The following is a 20,841-nucleotide window of genomic DNA, read 5'->3' on the forward strand; positions in this document are numbered from 1 at the left end:
CTAATCCACCACATGGCTTTGTTCTGTCTCCAGCCTGAGCACATTCCCTCCTTTTTTTTTTTTTTCTTTTTCTACCCAACTTATCATCAATTTCTTTTTTAGAATTTTTTTAAAATTTTTCATCTTTACAGTCATATTCCATCCCTTCATTGTGTTTACCCTTATTTTTGTATATATATGTGTTTATTTCTTTAAAATTTTGAGAGGCAGTTTCTTCTAAGAGACCAGAATATACCCAGAATCAAGTGGGTGGCTCTGTTCTATTCACCAGTCTAATATATGTATATATATATATATATATATATATTTTAATTATTCCCCCTTTCTTCACACCCCAGTTTCAGGTCTCTTCTGATATATTTAGCATATATTGTTCTGGGGTCTTTGCCAGCTTTTAGTATTTTACTCTCTCATTGATATATATTCCTATCTGGATAAAATGAAAAGGCAGAAAAACTCACCACACACACACACACACACACACACACACAGAACAAGAGGCAGTACTAATGGGTAGGGACCTAATCAATACGGACATTGGTAATATGTCAGAACTGGAGTTCAGAATGACGATTATCAAGGTGTTGGCTAGGCTTGAAAAAAGGCATGGGAGATATTAGAGAATTCCTTTCTGGAGAAATATAAGCACTTTCTGGAGAAATAAAAGAACTAAAATATAACCAAGTTGAAATCAAAATCCTATTAATGAAGTGCAGTCAAGAATGGAGGTGCAGTCAAGAATGGAATTCTTACTGCTAGAATAAATGAGGAAGAAGAAACAATTAGTGATATAGAAAACCAAATGACAGAGAATAAAGAAGCTGAGCAAAAGAGAGACAAACAACTACTGGACCATGAGGGAAGAATTCGAGAGATAAGTGATACCATAACACAAAACAATATTAGAAAAATTGGGATTCCAGGAGAAGAAAGAGAGAAGGGGGAAGAAGGTAATGCTGGATCAAATTGTAGTAGAAAATTTCCTTAATATGGCAAAGGAACAAGAATCAAAAACCAGGAGGCACAGAGAACTTCCCTTCACATCAATAAAAATAGGTCCACAACACGTCATCTAATAGTACAGCTTTACAAGTCTTAGTGACAAAGAGAAAATCCTGAAAGCAGCTTGGAACAAGAAGTCTGTAGCATACAATGGTAGAAATATTAGATTGTCAGCAGACTTATCCATGGAGGACTGGCAGGCCAGAAAAAACTGGCATGATATATTCAGAGCACTAAATGAGAAAAATATGAAGCCAAGAATACTATATCCAACTATGATATTATTGAAAATAGAAGGAGAGATAAAAAGATTCCAGGATGAACAAAAATTAAAAGAATTAGCAAATACCAAACCAGTCCTAAAGGAAATATTGAAAGGGGTCCTCTAAGCAAAGAGTCTTAAATGTCAGATCAGAAAGGAACAGAGGAAATATACAGTAAAAGTCACCTTACAGACAATACAATGAAACTAAATTCATATCTTTCAATAGTTTCCCTGAATGTAAATGGGAATGTCTGAATCAAAGACACAGGGTATCACAGTGGATAAAAACCAAAACCTATCAATATGCTGTGTACAAGAAACTCATTTTAGACCCAAAGACACTTCCAGATTTAAAGTGAGGGGCTGAAAACAATTTACCATGCTAATGGACATCAAAAGAAAGCTGGGGTGGCAATCCTTGTATCAGATAAATTAGATTTTAAGCCAAGACAATAATAGGAGGTGAGGAAGGACACTATAACATACTTAAAGGCCTCTGTCCAACAATAAGACCTAACAATTTTAAATATCTATGCCCCAACATGGGAGTAGCCAATTATATAAATCAATTAATAACAAAATCAAAGAAATACATTGACAATAATACAATAATAGTAGGGGATTTTAACACCTCCCCTCACTGAAATGGACATCATCTAAGCAAAAGATTAACAAGGAAATAAAGGCTTTAAATGACACACTGGACCAGATGGACATCACAGATATGTTCAGAATATTCAACCCCAAAGCAACAGAATACACATTCTTATCTAGTGCACATGGAGCATTCTCCAGAATAGATCACACCCTGGGTCACAAATCAGGTCTCAACCAGTACCAAAAGATCGGGATCATTCCCTGCATATTTTCAGACCACAATGCTCTGAAGCTAGAACTCAATCACAAGAGGAACATTAGAAAGCATTCAAATACATGAAGGCTAAAGAGCATCCTACTAAATAATGAATGGCTCAACTAGGAAATTAAAGAAGAATTGAAAAGATTCATGGAAACAAGTGAAAATGAAAACACAGCTATTCAAAATTTGTGGGACACAGCAAAACTAGGAGCTGATTCTTTGAAAGAATTAATAAGATTCTTTGGCCAGACTTATCAAAAAGAAAAGAGAAAGGACCTAAGTAAATAAAATCATGAATGAAAGAGGAGAGATCACAACCAACACCAAAGAAATACAAACAATTATAAGAACATATTATGAGCAAATATACGCCAGCAAATTTGACAATCTGAAGAAATGGATGCATTCCTAGAGACATATAAACTACCACAACTGAACCAGGAAGAAATAGAAAATTTTAACAGACCCATAACCAGTAAGAGATTGAAGCAGTCATCAAAAATCTACCAACAGTCAAGAGCCCAGGGCCAGACAGCCTCCTAGGGAAATTCTACCAAACATTAAAAGAACTGAAATTGTTCCAAAAAAATAGAAATGAAAGGAAAACTTCCAAACTCATTTTATGAGGCCAGCATTATCTTGATCCCCAAACCAGACAAAGACCCCATCAAAAAGGAGAATTACAGACCAATATCCTTGATGAACACGGATGCCAAAATTCTCACCAAAATACTAGTGAATAGGATCCAAAAGTACTTAAAGGATTATTCACCACAACCAAGTGGGATTTATTTCTGGGCTGCAAGGTTAGTACAACATTTGCAAATCAATCAATGTGATACAATACATTAATAAAATAAAGAATAAGAACCATATGATACTCTCAATAGGTGCTGAAAAGCATTTGGCAAATTACAGCACCCTTTCTTAACCTTCAAACTGTAGGGATATAGGGTACATACTCAATATTATCAAAGCCATTTATGAAAAACCACAGTGAATATAAATCTCAATGGAGAAAAACAGAGCTTTTCCCCTAAGGTCAGGAACATGGCAGGGATATCCATTATCACCACTGCTATTCAACATAGTACTAGAAGTCCTAGCCTTGGCAATCAGACAACAAAAAGAAATAAAATACATCTGAATAAGCAAAGAAGTATCAAACTTGCATTCTTTGGGGATGATATAATACTTTCTGTGGAAAACCCAAAAGACTCCACTCCAAAACTGCTAGAACTCATACAGGACTTCAGTAAAGTGTCAGGATATAAAATAAATGCACAAAAATCAGTTGCATTTCTCTACACAAACAACAAGACAGAAGAAAGAGAAATTAAGGAGCCAACCCGCCTTTACAATTGCACCCACAACCATAAGATACCTAGGAATAAACCTAACCAAAGAGACAAAGAATCTATATTCAGAAAACTATAAAGTACTCATGAAGGAAATTGAGGGAGACACAAAGAAATGGAAAAATATTCCATGCTCATGGATTGAAAGAACAAATATTGTGAAAATGTCTATGCTACCTAAAGCAATCTACACATTTAATGCAATCCCTATCAAAATACCATCAAGTTTTTTCAATGAAATGGAACAAGTAATCCTAAAACTTATATCGAACCAGATCAGACCCTGAATAGCCAGAGGAATGTTGAAAGAGAAAGCCAAAGTTGGTGACTTCACAATTCCAAACTTCGAGCTCTATTACAAAGCTGTTATCATCAAGACAGTATGGCACTGGTGCAAAAACAGACACACAGACCAATGGAACAGAATAGGGAGCCCAGAAATAGACAATAAATTCTATGGTCAACTAATCTTCAACAAAGCAGAAAAGAATGTGCAACAGAGAAAAGGCAGTGTTTTTAACAAATGGTGTTGGGAAAATTGGACAGCCACATGCAGAAGAACAAAACTGGACCATTTCCTTACACCACACACAAAAAATAGACTCAAAATGGAGGAAAGACCTCAATATGAGACAGCAATCCATCAAAATCCTTGAGGAGAACACAGGGAACTACTTCTTCAATCTCAGCTGCAGCAATTCTTCCTGGAAACATTGCTAAAGGCAAGGGAAGCAAGGGCAAAAATGAACTATTGGGACTTCATCCAGATCAAAAGCTTTTGCACAGCAAAAGAAACTTAACAAAACCAAAAGACAACTGAGAGAATGGTATAAGATATTCACAAATGACATATCAGATAAAGGGCTAGTATCCAAAATCTATAAAGAACTTATCAAACTCAACACCCAAAGAACAAATAATCCAATCAAGAAATGGGCAGAGGACATGAACAGACATTTCTGCAAAGAAGACATCCAGATGGCCAACAGACACATGAAAAGTAATCCTCATCACTCAGCATCAGGGAAACACAAATCAAAACCACAATGAGATATCACCTCACACCAGTCAGACTTGCTAAAATTAGCAAGTCAGGAAATGACAGATGTTGGAGAGAATGAGGAGAAAGGGGAACCCTCCTACACTGTTGGTGGGAATGCAAGCTGGTGCAACCACTCTGGAAGACAACATGGAAGTTCCTCAAAAAGCTAAAAATAGAGCTACCCTACAACCTAGCAATCACACTACTGGGTATTTATCCTAAAGATACAAATGTAGGGATCCGAAGGGGCATGTGCATCTGAATGTTTATAGCAGCAATGTCCACAATAGTCAAACTATGGAAAGAACCTGGATGTCCATAAACAGATGAATGGATAAGGAAGATTATCTATCTGTCTATCTATCTATCTATCTATCTATCTATCTATCTATCTATCTTCCTTATCCATTCATCTGTTTATGGACATCTGTTTATATCCATATATATACAATGGAATACTATGCAGCCATCAAAAGCAATGAAATCTTGCCATTTGCAATGACATGGATGGTATTAGGTATTATCCTGAGTGAAATAAGTCAATCAAAGAAAGAGATCAATTATCATGTGATCTCCCTGATATGAGGAATTCAAGAGGTAGAGTGGGGGGCTTGGAGGGTAGGGAAGGAAAAAATGAAACAAGATGGAATTGGGAGGGAGACAAACCATAAGAGACTTAATCTCACAAAACAAACTGAGCTTTGCTGGGGGAATGCTGTGTGCGGAGCGGGTGGTTGGGTTATGGACATTGGGAAGACTGTGATATGATAAGTGCTGTGAAGTGTGTAAGCTTGAAGATTCACAGACCTACACCCCTGGGGCAAATAATACATTATATTTTAATAAAAATATTTAATAAAGAAAGTAACATTCATTCACTGTTGATGGGAATACAACCTGGTACAGCTACTGTGGAAAACAGTATGGAAATTCTTCAAAAATTAAAAACAGAACTACCCTACAATCCAGTAATTGCACTACTGGGTATTCACTGTAAGAATATAAAAACACTAATGCAAAGGGATACCTACACCCTTATTATTATTGCAACATTTTTTTAGAATAGCCAAGATAAGGAAGCAGCCCAAGTGTCAATGGATTAATGGATAGATAAAAAAGAAGTTATGGAATATTATCCAGCCATAAAAACAGTGAAATCTTGCCATTTTCAAGGACATGGATAGAGCTAGAGAGAATTATATGCTAAGTGAAATAAGTCCATCAGAGAAAGCAAATATATGATTTGACTTTAAAAAGAAAAAAAAAGAAAAAGAAAAAGGAGTGCATTTGTGATGAGCACAGGTTAATTTATGGAACTGTTAAGTCACTATACTGTTAAATCACTATATATTGTACACTTGAAACTAATAAGAAACTGTATGTTAAAACTTGTTTTTCCTTTCAGTTTCTTTCTTTCTTTTTTTTTTAATTATTTATTTGAGAGAGAGAGAGAGAAGGAAAGCATGCACGAGCAGGGGGAATGAGAGAGGGCAACTCCTCAGGCAGACTTCCCCGAGAGCACAAAGCCCCACATGCAGGGCTTGATCCCAGGTCCCTAAGATCATGATCTGAGTTGAATCAAGAGTCAGCTAAGTAACTGACTATGTCACCCAGGTGCCCCTTTTCAGCTTTTATCAATAGATAGGGTCTATGTAATGCAAATAAAGCATGTTCCATTGCATTTCTGAGAACCTGAACTAATTTTTAATCATTTTTAATAGCATGCCTTTAGTTATAATTAGACTACATAATTGCATTCTCCTGTAAGAAAAGTAACAGAAATCTATTGTCTTTTAGCTAACAGTTATGTTGAGATTTTTCTCTCTTGATTTGAAATGTTCCACTTGTCATTCCTTCAATTCCTTAATCAAAAGCAAAAATATTTTATGATCTTTTTTGTTTGGTTGGTTTTTTACACGTAAGGTGTTTTACAAGCTATAACCTCCATCATTCCCTTGAATGACTACAGCTAAACATTTAAACTAATTCTTATCTATCAAATAAGAAATTTCATTTTTTTCTTATATAAGTTCTTTCAGAAAATGAATATGATTTCATTCAATATTGGCAGATAATCATTGAATTTTCATTTCGTTTTTCTTGGTAGTAGAGTTTACTATTTTAGCAACTAGATAAGCCCTAGAAATAGTCCAGAATATCTGGAGAAGTAGATTGTAAGTACTCTGAGATGATAATATTACTGTACTGGGTATAAAGGCGGATGGCTTTCTAATACAAATATGGATATACTTAATCTATTTAACCTAATAAACCAGCATAATGGCCCAATAGGAAAGAAAACCAGTTAAAATAAGTTGACTACATTATTTGCAACGATAGATTACCCAGTGATTTTGACATAGTCTGATTGGCTTTAGACACACATGAATTGATGTTAAACGATGACAAAATGTTCATTTCATGTGACTGATTTAACTGGAAGTAGAACATAAGCTGAATCTTAATTCAAAGTCAGTATTTTAAACATTGTGGAGTTCTCTACAATGTTCATTTGTTTCAGCCACTTTTAAAATAGTTTCTCATTGATAATAAGAAAGATTAAGAAATATATATTTTTGGATTTTGTGGCATACAAGTTATTCAGTTGAGGTTTACTCTTAATACATGACAGCTTATGATTAAAATATGCACACCTTAGTGTTGACTTTAGGGTTTGCTGAAAGCTTTAAGTAGATAGGAACGTTAAATTATGATGCCATATTTCCTGGATGTTATTCATAACCAGGTAATGTGATAAGCATCCATAACCTATAGACAACTTTTTCTGATAGTTTCTTATAGTTTATTTTAGAGATACCAAAACATACTGTCACACAATTTATAGTCATTTTAAGTCAATTTATAGTCATTATATATATATGTCAATTTATAGTCATTATAAGAATAAGAACTATTATATATTATATAATATATAATATAATGTATAAATTATATAAATTAATTTTATAATTATAAAATTATATAATATATAATTATTATTATATAAGAATGATAGAATAGACATTAAAGAATCTGATATAGAAAATACGTTATGAGCTACAATTACGTTTTCTGGTAAGGTTATAAATTAAGAAGGGTTAAAAACAAGCATACTTGTGAAGAGGGTATACATTCTAATACCATACTGTATTTCCTATCTGTGGAGGGAAAATATAGTAGTCCAGACAGGACCATAAATAAATAAATAAATAAATAAATAAATAAATAAATAAAAGGATATGTCTTGTTTTGTTTGTTTTTTCTTAAGCTACTGTGAGCTAGATACAATCTCACTCCAATGTCTTACCAACCCTGCCAAGCAAGCTGAAATAAAGCAGAACAAAACAAAGCCAAGGTTCAGTAACTTTAAATAAGTTGTTCAGCACCACACAGCTCATTTTTGTACCATCCTGTATTTCCTCATAGTACTTAAAAAAATCCCATGCAGTCAATTATTTAGTTATAAATTGTTACCTAATGTCTGTGTGTTCTGGTAGGATATAAACTCCATGGCCATTTTGTATTTCCCTGAATCCAGCTTCCAGTTTGCTCTTCATAAATATTCTTGTATAAATGAATGTTCCTTCAGGGGGGTGGATGGATGGATCAAAAGTAAATAAGAAAATATGGTCGAGAATTTTAGCACAGTTTAATAGGATAGGGCTTTCATCTTTTCATCTTTTTTCATCTTTATTTGCCATCTCAATTGGCAAGTGATTGACTTATTTATTGGCTGGATAAATCAAAATACAGAAATTAGGAACTCCTCAATTATGTCTTAACAGAAAAACAGAATAAATTATAATATTGCTCTTTCCAAAACAAAAGAGATAATGGATTGGACAACAAGGAAATTTAATGGCTTACAAAAGAGATACATAATACAGATGGCAATAATCTCATTGAGATTCTCATAAAATTAACGGATTTTTTTAATAACATTTTAATGCCCATTATTGGTAAATCGCTGTTCCGAGGCTTCTCGGGCAGCATCCACCTGGGTCTCTTGGAAAGCTTGCTCTGCATGAAGCCAGCAGCCATGAAAGTAGTCCAAATCCCTGAGATTACCAGGCTGTGAAGAAGTCCAAGTTGGCCATGGAGAAAAGCCATGTTGAAAGGGAGCTGCCTGACTACCTAATGTGTCCAGCCATCCTAGCTCAACGTCAGAAATAGGGATGAAAAGCCTTCAGATGACTCCAGTCCTACCCATTATCTTACTGTCCTTCAGGCGGGACCCTGGCTGAGAACCACCCAGCTGAACCCAGCTATCTCCAGAACCACAATAGATTCTAATAAATGGTCACTTCAAGACATTAAACTTTTGGGGTTGTTCGTTACATAGAAATGGATCATTAAGATACACCCCCCCTTTTTACAAATAAAGAAGTTGCAGCTTAGGTTGCGAGGGTCACATAAACAAAAGTAATAAGGTGGAATGCAAACCTGGCTCTTACCACGCTCGTACATTTCCATGACCTCCATATTCTTCTACCACCTTTAGGGTCCCAGCTTTCTCGCTTCCTTGTTCTTCCACTGTTAGCCTCCTATTAAGGCCTTATGTCAGGACGAGTTTCCTCCTCTACACCCTCTTCTCCCCCTTCCCCTCTACCTCTTTCTTCATGATCAGATTGTGATCTTCATAATAACAGTAACAGCTTGCAGTTAGTAAGTAAGAACCAAATGCTAGACATAGCATATGACATGAGTCAAGAATTTTATATCTGTCATTTCATTAAATAGTCTCACGAGCCATCCTACACATCATAGTCAAATTGTCATCACTAGACTCTGCATTTAATAAACCACATTTTGCAATAAATGTCCTTTTCCTTTGGGTTACATGCCATGAGCTGTCCCATATTTTTATTGTGGAAGAAGACGAAAACTAAACATGGATATTGAGGTAATTGCAGGTGGTAACAATGCCATGAAAAATAAATAAATGAGTGATGAATAGGGAACATTTTATCTGAAGCATAGGGCTTTCAGGGGACTATCTAGGGTGGAGTGGGCAGGCAAGTCTTCTCTGAGAAGGTAGTAATCAGGCTGAGATCAGAAAGATGGAAATGAGCTCACCACATGAAGATCAAGGAGTAAAGTGTTCTAAGCAATGGAAAAAACTGATGCAAAGACTTGATCCCTAAAAGGTTTGAGAAATTCAACAGAATAAAATAATGTCTATTTGCTTGGAAAGTAACAATTAAGGAGAAAAAAACTGTTTCAGTAAAAGTGGAGGGGCTAACGGGGCCTGATTTATGTGGGATACAGCAATGATAGGCAATTTGGCTTTAATTCTAAGTACATTGAAAAACCAATAAATTTATTGAAAAAAACGGTTGGCATGCTACGATCTATCATTGTTATTTAGGAGGACAAATGCAGAAACAGGGATATCGGTTAGAAGGAGACTCCGGAATTGTTGAGGAAAGAGCGGATTAGAGCATGGAATCAATCAGGTGATATGGAATCAATCAGGTGATATCAGTGAAGATAAAGAAAATGGACATTAGAATCTTCAGGATATTCTGTTTACTTGTGCCTGAATATGTACGGATGTATGTTTATAAGGATTTTTTATTTTTTTTTAACTTAGAATACATTGAGGTCCAAGGGATGATAGCAGGTGTTGGCCACACGAAGTACTGAATCCTAAATAAATCTCCATTCAACTGTTTTTGTCCTGGATAGACTGAAAATTTCTGGGATTACCATGGGCATCCTGGCCTCTATGGAATGCCTTTAATTGAATGACCTTGAGACTTCTCTTTTGCTATAATCGATTAATAGTTAAAGCCAGGCTCATGTCTCATCTGCTCTCTAAGAACTGGGCATTCTGCTAGAGGACTGCACTCACCCTCCTACACTTAGATCTACAGTGAGGACGGGGCTGGATGGGCGTCTACTGGAGTACGAACCTACAGAGACTGTTCAAACATCACTGAAATAACTCTGAAATATGGTTCCAAGGCAATTCAGATTTTCACAAGGAACTCCTTAGGCGACAAAACACAAATTGCTCCTTCCCATCAAAGTATGTAAGTGAATTGAATGGAAAAAAGTTTTTTTAAATATAAAAGAAAAACAAAGAATCTTTCCTTCTAAGTATAGCATGTAATATTTACCTTTTCTTTTCTTTCCTTTTTTTTCCCCAAAGATTTTATTTATTTATTTGACAGAGAGATCACAAGTAGGCAGAGAGAGAGGGGGAAGCAAGTTTCTGGCTGAGCAGAGAGCCCAATGCGGGGCTTGATCCCAGGACCCTGAGATCATGACCTGAGCTGAAGGCAGAGGCTTTAACTCACTGAGCCAGCCAAGCATCTCTTTCCTTTCTTTCTTGAAAGTGGAAGATGCTAGTGGTTGATCAACAACAAAAACTTCTGTCAACTAACCCATCAGTTTGGAGTTGGTTAAAATACAGAAGACACTAGCACATGACATAATGCTATTAAGCAGGAATGAGAGATTTGTTTAGTTAAATATAAAGTGATTTTTTTATGTGGCTCTTACTCATATTTTTTTTGAAAAAAGAAAAATACAGTTAAGAAATATTACTGAATCATAAATACACATTTTTATAACATAGAGTATCAATCCTTGCCCTTCAATACTTATTTAGAAAAAGATGTGAGATTTTATATATACATATATATATATATATATATAAAGAATAAAAATCATGAAGATAAAAAGAATGAAGTCTTGCCACTTGTCATAACATGGATGGAGTTACAGCATTAAAGGGTAAGCAGAATAAGTCAGAGAAAGACAGATACCATATGACTGCATGCATATGTGAAATTTAAAAAAAAAATGAGTAAAGGGGGAAAAAGGAGAGAAGCAAACCAAGAAACAGACTCTAACTAGAGAACAAAGTGATGGTTACCAGTGGGGTGAGGCCCTTGGGGAGATTTGTTGAAGAGGGGATAGGGATTAGGAAGAGCACTAGCGGTGGTGAGCACCAGGTCCATACGGAAGTGCCGAATCACTCTACTTTACACCCGAGACCAACAGAACAGAACACCATATGTTAACTAACTGGAATTAAAAGAAAAACTTTAAAAAATAAAAATAAATAAAAATTTAAAAAGAATTTCAATTTGAAGGCGTGTGATGTTGTCGTCAGTACGATTACTCAACTGGAGTGCCAACCTCCATGAAATGACAAGCTACACGGGCTGACCAAACCTCACTGAAAGAATTCAGAGGAACTGGGGCGCTTGGGTGGCTCAGTGGGTTAAGCCGCTGCCTTCGGCTCAGGTCATGATCTCGGGGTCCTGGGATCGAGTCCCGCATCGGGCTTTCTGCTCAGCAGGGAGCCTGCTTCCCTCTCTCTCTCTCTCTGCCTGCCTCTCCATCTACTTGTGATTTCTCTCTGTCAAATAAAAAAAAAATTAAAAAAAAAATAAAGAATTCAGAGGAACAGCCAAATATCCAGATCTGGCCCTGATTACTTAGCCGTCACTTGTCGATACCTCTAAGATACCTACAGATTTCCATGCAGTTATGATGAATCTACTCCCTTCCCCGTTCTTTGTTCCGCAATTTTTTTTTTTTAAATGAATTTTATCTTAACTCTCATTCGCTCTTCCAATAGTTCTGGATTCCTCTTCCTGCTGCCCTTACCTGTAGGTGGGCATGGTCTCTACTGTATGAAGTGCTGCCGTCCAGGTGCATCACTGTCAGCCAGGCTAGCACTGGCCTTGATCCACAGGAAGTGCTTGGGAAAGAAGCAGGCCGTTAGACTACCTTAGCCTCAGTGTTGCTGCCTTCAGTGCTTACAAACACTTACTACTCATATAGTCAGTGTATCCCTCCGTGTGTCCCCAGGCATTGCACGTGTATGTTCTGGTTCCGTAATTAGATTACAAATCCATTAGGGACAAAAACCACCTCTTATGTTTTTAAATTCCCAATGTATATAAACACAGTGCCCTACACATGGCTGCAGACCAAAAATAAATAAATAAATAAATAACTGAGGATGAAAAAGAATTACAATTAGATATTTATATACCTGTCTCTTTCACTAGCTTAGATAAAATCTGTGTCGAATTAATTCTTATGTGCTTTCAACTCCTTTCCCAGATCTTGCAACTAATGAACAGTACATGCTTGCTAAGTTTAATTATACACCACATCTTAAACACAAACATCCTTTTTTTTTATAAACTCTAGTTAGTAATGTGTATAAGTCTCATAATATTACAATTTAGTTGTTTGTTATATCCCATTTTTTTTTCAACTGCATTTGCTTTACTACTGTTTATTTTTAAATTACTTGGGAAGGGATGAAAATCTGTAACTTCATGTGTAAGTTTTCATAACACTTAGCGTTCTAGTCTGCAACCATACTACTCAGTATCTATAATTGATCAGTTGATGAACTGCCTTTCTCTATCAATTTTGGTCAAAGTATGTATGTTTCACAAGAATATGGTGCATACAAACCAAGAATCTGAGCTCCTCCCGGAAGAAAAATGTATGGTCTGAATTTTTCAAATATGATATTTTTAATTTTTAATATTTTTTATATTTATATATATAATATATATATTATTATCTTATATATATTTTATATATTTTTATTTTAAAAAATATAAATATTTTTATTTATTTATTTATTTATTTATTTTTAAAGATTTTATTTATTTATTTGACAGACAGAGACCACAAATAGGCAGAGAGGCAGGCAGAGAGAGAGGAGGAAACAGGCTCCCCACGGAGCGGATAGCCCGATGTGGGGCTCAATCTCAGGACCTTGGGATCATGACCTGAGCCGAAGGCAGAGGCTTTAACCCACTGAGCTACACAGGCACCCCAAAAATATAAATATTTTAAAATATGATTTGGGTATGTTTTACAACCTTATGTATCTCTGTTTACCAAAACACTTAGAAGAAAATAGAAGATTTTTAAATTTAAAAGAAATATTTCTGAGAAACAAATCATTTAGCCATATTTAAGAAATTCATAAAAATATGATATACCTGATTCTACCAAGTTTCCCATCCCTATTTCTCAGAAGAATGATAGTTTCATTATTCTTTCAAACTGTAAGGAGAACATCCTGTTTCCTAACTTCATCACAATTAATTCTTAGAGAATATCTTTTGCAAAAGAATATAAAAGTAAGTAAAGGAGTCAATTGCCAGATGGCCATTTGCATGGCCCCGGTGTGGTGGATGGAGCACTGGGTGTGGTGCATAAACAATGAATCTTAGAACACTGAAAAAATAAAGTGGTTGATAAATAAAGTTGTTTGAAAAACTAAGGAAAGATGAACAATGCTATAGGAGGGATGCCTGGGTGGCTCAGTTGGTTGGACAACTGCCTTCGGCTCAGGTCATGATCCCAGAGTCCCGAGATCGATTCCCGCATCAGGCTCCCAGCTCCACGGGAAGTCTGCTTCTCCCTCTGCCCTTCTCTCAGTCATGCTCTCTCTCACTGTCTCTCTCTCAAATAAATAAAACTCTTAAAAAAAATGCTATAGGAAAGAGCAAATTATCTGTTGACTCTCTTTATGTAAACTATTTTAAAATTGTTATTATGTGAAGGGATGTAGAAAGAGCAGAGAGACAAAAATTATAGGCAAAAAGTATAACAGTGGTGTGTCTAGCAATTAATAAGTGTTTGCTATTACGTTTGGTTTTTTTTTAAAAAAACGTAAGTAAGAAAAATTATAAAGCAACAAAAAGTTACATATGTTAGCTTTCATTTTTTAAAAAAATATGGTCATTTTAAGATGATACTCAAATGTTTCAGTTATATGAAGTTAGTTCACCAGAAAAAAAGAAAAAAAGGAAATGGAGAAAAAGAAAAAAATACAGACATGCTAAAGGAGGGTCAGAGTGATGGGGCAAGCACAGTTAGTAATTGCACAGAGATGTGAGAATGGTCTTTCCTAACAAGGCACTTTGGAGCAAATCTTGAGAGAAGTGAGAAAGAGGTAATCACACAAATATCTTGGAGAATAGTATGCCAGGTAGGTGGAAGAGCCAGTTCAAAGATTCTGAGGTGAAATATGCCTCATGCATTTGAGAAAGAATAAGGAAGCCAGTGCAGCTGGGGCTAAGTTGGAGGCAAAATATGAAATATGATATGAAAACAGTGACAAGGTGAAGAAGATCTCCAGAGCCTTGTTGATCAATGGCAAAACCATGGCTTTTGTGCAGAATGAAATAGGAAATTATTTTCAAGGCTTACAGCACATGAATGATATATCTAATGACTGCTTTAAAAATAACACTCTGGCAAACATCTTAAGAATGTGCTGGAGGAAAGCAAGGACAGAGCAGTTAACACAGTTAAATGTTATTACAGAAAACTGGGGATGATGCCAACTCGTAGGATCACGATGGCTGAGGTGGTGAGGAGGGGTCAGATTCTGGGACATAACAGAAGGCAATTCATGGCCGTAGAATGTGGTCCATGACAGGAATTCCAGGAGGACTCTCCCAAATCATTGGCTTGAACCACTGGAACTAGTTGTTATCAACCAACGTAGTGAGAATATGAGTGAAGTAGGTAGAAGAAAAAGGATGGGAGTTCAGTAGAAAACTGATTGATAGACTGATTGATTGATGGATTGATTGATTTGCTATGAGACAACAAAGTAGAGATGTTGAGAGTGTAGCTGAATATATGGGCTTAGAATTTGGGAAACCTATGTGACTTGGAGTTATATACTGGGAATGGTCATCTATAAATTCTATTAAAAACCTTATACCTAGACAGATTTCCAAGAGAATCAGTGCAGACAGAGAACAAGAGTTTGTGGAAATAAGCCTTGGGAGTGAAAGAAGAAGCCAGAAAAGAAAAGGGGAAAACACCAACAGGTAAAATAGTGGAAGAAATCAAGAGAATCTGGATACTGAAAAGTCAGTGAAAAAAGTGTTTTGAGAAGGAGCGTGACATGTCTTTGTCAAATGCTGCCTGTAGGATGAGAACCAGTAATTGCCCATTCTGTTTAGCATGTGGAGATCACTGGCAACCCTTCAAGACAGTCTGAGGGTTGCTGGGGGGAGGGGGTTTGGGAGAAGGGGGTGGGATTATGGACATTGGGGAGGGTATGTGCTTTGGTGAGTGCTGTGAAGTGTGTAAACCTGGTGATTCACAGATCTGTACCCCTGGGGATAAAAATATATGTTTATAAAAAATAAAAAATTAAAATAAATAAATAAATAAAACTAATAAAAAAAAAAGACAGTCTTAGGAGAAGAATGGGACGGAAGTTTAAATGAGGTATGCTTAAGTGCTGTGTGTATATATATATATATACTTCCATCACTTGTTTTATTATGTTAGGATGACAACACAAAATCTTATCAATGAAACTAATAAGTAACCGGTAGCTTATATGAATGGTTTTCTTGTATTTTTAGTAGCAAAAATAAGCAATAGAGATACATTTCTATTTCAAACACATTTTGTAATATTATTTAAATAAAAAAGGAAAATGTTAAAATATATTTTCTAGTAATGGATTTTGTATTTGCATTATGTGATGAAGAGTATAAGCCTCACCTTTGATCAAAGAGCTCCTTTATGAACTTAAAAGGTCCCCATATCCGTGGCATTAATTCTATTCTCATACATGCTCCAAAACAGTATGCCCAGGCTTCAGCAAATTATTATTGAATGCAGTAGTAATCAATACAGTAAACTCAATATCCTCCATTATTACATCAATCTTGATTACTCTGTTCAGATAGTTAGTAGGAGCTGTGTGAAAACAATATAAAGACAGACACAGAAACATAAGGGAGAAAAAGACGGATACTCCTGAATATGATCAAAGATATTTACAGTAATAGGTTTGATATACAAAACAAAAAAAATCATAGTTTGATTAAAATGTAGTAATTATCACATGAACTTTGTATAAAACTAATTAAATCTTTTGTACTATATATCTTGTGATTTGCCATCCCAGTATATGAGCTATAAATAACAAGTAATATTTCTCTATCTTAAATATATAAAAAGATAAAATAATTTTAGTATTTTTCAATATTGCATAAAAGCTCATAAAAAATCAAACAAACAGAACTATTCCTTAGGATGATGATCATATATTTTAATTCTCACTATAAATATTGAAATGCAGAATTAAGCATTGATATATTGAATAAAATCAACTCAGACAGGCAGACACCACTTAAGTAGATGGTTTTTCTAAATACTATTTCATACACCAATAAGTGTTTATTACATAGTCCAGGACTAACTGATCTTTTTAAAAGTTCTTGAGAGAAAGTTGAATGTATTGAATGCACTATATTTTAAACTCAAGAACGTATTTGTCTGTGGCTTAAAAAAAGCACTCCATTTTTATTTCACCTAAGTATACGTTTCCTAGTTTCATAAATATGTTTTTTCAATACTCTTAAAACATTACTTATTCGAGACATACATGTATTTTAATGATGTCATCATATTTCTAGATTTGTTATAATTTATTTGACATTGAAAAATAGTATCTTTCCTATATTAATTTTTCTAAGATAATTTTATTTATATATATTGGAGAAAACACTTCTAAAAGAAAAATGTACCATTTTTAAGTATTTTATTGTATATTTAATCAAAATCTTACCTTTATGCTTCTCCCTGAAAATCTCCATCTTTCTTTCTTTGCTTCACTGAATACCCTACAGCTTCCCAATGGGAAAACAAATAAAGCCTCTAATAATGAATAATTTTCCAAGGCACATCTTATCTTGATCTGGAATACTTTTAATGAAAGCAAGAATAATCAGTCACCACTGTGTTTATCAAAACTTTGGAAATTTTCACTACAATTTTTTTTTTCCTTTTAAACATATAAGTGATCGATTGCATAGACTTCCTGTTCAAATTGGTAGTTTCTTTGAACTATTTGAATGATATGTTTTGACACAGAGTCTCAAAAGCCTTAATTTACAGGCAGGTATGATCAATAATGGTTAAGATTGTGAAGAGTGAAGGCTTACTGATGTCCTTCTTGCCTGTCACTCAGGGCTCCTATGAGTGGTTTTCCTGTTTCTATCACACTTGTCTAGAGAGGATGTATTTCAACTCCTCTCTGTCCTTGTCTAATTTTTTGAAAGAGATGGTTGCAATATTGGGTGTGAGCCATTATGTTGCCTCAGGTTCATTTTATTTGCATTCATTAAGATGTGGTTTATTCACTTTACAAGGTTATTTGGACAGAGGGTGCAAATTAGAGGGGGGATTTCCTTTATACACACCAACACCCATATTTAAATACAGTGGTATTTAAGATAACTCAGAAAACCAGCCTGGTATGGCCTGAAAACTGTTTTAAACCCTTAAATTGTAGTGAAATTGGAATTATGTATAGTGAAGAAGAAAATGTCTACTACAGCGGAAAAATAAACAGAATTAATATCATTTCTATTGACTGATTTCCTTAATCTATCCTCAAATACTTGGAACACAGCTTCTTTCTTGGGAACATGAACTCTGTGGGTTACATAACTTCATTTTGATTTGGGTTGATATATGAATATATGATATAATTTTCTATGAAAATAATCAAATTACTGAAGATTATTAAATGGGCATCTTCACAAAGGTATTTCTTTATTCTTCAAGGTATATACTCATTAATTTCCCTAATTTATGTATTAATATTTCCACAGGTACTGAACCAATGAAGAGTGTGACTTAATAAAAATTATGCTTTATCACCTGAAAGTGGTTTTACTCTTCATTCATTTTTAATATTCAGGATTTTATTTTCTTAATGATTAGCCCCCTCAAAATGGCAAAAAAAAAAGTCTGTACTGTTACTAGTTGAATAATTAACGTTGTATGGGAAATTACATTTTTTATCTATATATCTATATATCTCTACATATATAGATATATAGAGAGAGTTATATAGTAAATATAGTAGATATAGATGTAGATATAGTACATATAGTTATATAGTAGATATATATAGTTAATATATATATTAGTAGAATTAATTTTCTTTTAGTGTGGCTACTAGAAAATTTTAAATGACATATATGGCTCACATGTGCAGTTCTCATTACATTACTGATGGATACATTGCTCTGGAGAATTGTTTACAATAAATGGCATTATTAATGCTAACAATGCTGAATGGAGAATCATAATGGAGCAATACAATTACACACATCCAATAAAAATACCTGTCAGCCTTTTAAGTTTCTTGTAAATGATAAGATCTCCTGAGGTTCCTGTTTCATTTTCCCTGGAACCCGGGGGAACCACACTCATTATATCTGTCATGTGCAGTGACAGGTATAGTTACAGCTGCAAAACGATCTCCTTTTATATCTCTATTTCCATGTTCTCAGAACGAAGACTATTTCACCTTTCATCTGCAAATTTGCCATTATGTTGCCTCAGGCCAAAAGCTTTATTTTATTTAACTTTTTAAAAGTTACCATGGGTGCAAAGATACACTTTTTTCCTTTACCAAATATCCTGAATAAGATTATTTTATCAACTCAACTGAAATATAAAATATATCAAATGGGCAACACGTTCTTCACAATGACATGCATGATGTTCATCTTACCGATCGACTCAGAAATATCTCCATTATTCAAAATCCAAAAAAGCATGCTATGAATTTGCATCAGAAATCTTAAGAAAGTTAATCCGGCACTCCTTTTGATTTAAGAGGCTAGAGAAAGGTCACAATTTGACATAACTCTTTGTTTTGTGCTTCTGTTCATGACCGAGTAGCTGCTAAGAGAAGCCAAGCTTAGAAACCATACTTCAAGGTAAGCAGTAAAGGAAATTATTCTGCAACCTCCCTGCCTTGTACCGTTGTATCTTTGAAGCATGCCTAAGTGAAGTCTAGAAATCCTACTTCTTTTCCTGCAAAATGGGAAGCTCCTAATAGGTACTGGCTTGAGAAACCCATAAGAATCATTTCTTCTTCTTCTTTTAAGATGATCGCTACAAGGTTTGTTTGGAGTTCACTGAGTTACCCAATTCTTACTCCGAATAGAATGGACTAAGGCTCAGAAATTTCAGTAGTTTCTCCTGGTGTTTGGGACATCACACATAGACAAGGGTGTAGCTTCAGTAAGAGAATTTAAGATCACTTAAGGATTATGACATTAGCCATATACAGGTTCCTGTACAAGCATTCATGTAGCATGTCTACTGAGTGTTTATTATGCACTTTCCCTGGGAAATACAAAGTTGAAAAACTGATAGTCACTTTCTAGTTCTAGAAGGATGGGAGCTAGCATACATTATAAAACTTTCCCAGTTGAAATTATTAAATTGTGGATAAAATGTAATAAAAAAAAACCCTTTAAAATCCATAATTCTGCTGACAAAATACAAAGGAACTTCAAGGACTAAAGCAAAGAGAAAATAATACAATCCTGGGACGTAGACAGTACCAAGGCGAATATTGGCCCTCAGGGAGTCTGTTCTCTCAGTAGGAAAGAACTGTACCTTGACAATCTTGTTCTTAGGGTGTTTTTTTTTTTTTTCCATTTTACCATAATGATGATAGACTACATTTGAAAAGCAAGATGTTGTCATTTTGCAAATAGCATTTTTCAGTAAGAACATCTTAATATCAAACAGTGTCTACCAATGTAATCATCAGCCAGATGTAGGGTTTCCCTAAATACTCTTTTTGGCTTTATACAAGTTTTAAAATACTTACCAGCATTAATATAGCAACTTATAAATTCTGGTTCCATGTGGATAATGTCCCTGAGCCTTCCAACATATAATTTAAAATCCACTGAGTCTCAGATGATATGGGGTCCTTCATGTCAATCAATCCTAAACAGATAATAATACTTAGAATTACATAAAAATTACATATGGACACTCCTGTATTCATATGTATGAGCAGTTATGGGAATGAGAAGGGCTCTATGGCACAGAGAGACCAAGTCAAGGTCCTGAAGAGGAAGGGAGGAGGAAAGGTAGAGCTGACCTCTTCCACCTCCAGTCCACCAATTTCTTGCTATAACTTCATTAAGTGAACCCGCCTGAAGGCAGTCAGTAAGGCTTTCTGAAATGCTCTCTATTAGCAGAGAGACGATTGAACTATGAGAATGCATGATATATTTTGATCCTTCATTGAAGCAAATGCAAGATTATAAACATTATTTATGGTCTTTGTTTTAGAATAGACAAGATCACTTAAGACTGGAGACCATGCTTTTCTCCCCCTTAGTAAATTACAGCCTTTGTGTATTGACACGCAGTCTTCAGCAACACGGAGGATCAAGGACAGGAACAAATGAGCCTTTTTCTGTGTAAATACTGTGCTACACTAAGTGAAGTGATGACTGTTTTTCTT

General features: G+C 35.0%; 1 long non-coding RNA gene across 1 annotated transcript in view; it reads right to left on the reverse strand.

Annotated features, from left to right (window-relative positions):
• The window catches only part of LOC123388977, a 76,924-nt gene extending 56,611 nt beyond the window's left edge, over positions 1-20,313 (reverse strand). Inside the window, exons 1-4 of the long non-coding RNA XR_006603498.1 lie at positions 20,194-20,313; positions 17,122-17,258; positions 16,050-16,247; positions 12,150-12,243 (exon numbers count right to left, since the gene is read on the reverse strand). This is a non-coding gene — a long non-coding RNA (uncharacterized LOC123388977). The remainder of the gene's footprint in view (positions 1-12,149; positions 12,244-16,049; positions 16,248-17,121; positions 17,259-20,193) is intronic.
• Positions 20,314-20,841: the final 528 nt, after the last annotated feature.

This window comes from Mustela putorius, unplaced genomic scaffold, assembly GCF_011764305.1.
Source record: "Mustela putorius furo isolate JIRA1106 unplaced genomic scaffold, ASM1176430v1.1 tig00003932_pilon_pilon_pilon:0A:0A, whole genome shotgun sequence".
Classification (NCBI taxonomy): domain Eukaryota; kingdom Metazoa; phylum Chordata; class Mammalia; order Carnivora; family Mustelidae; genus Mustela; species Mustela putorius.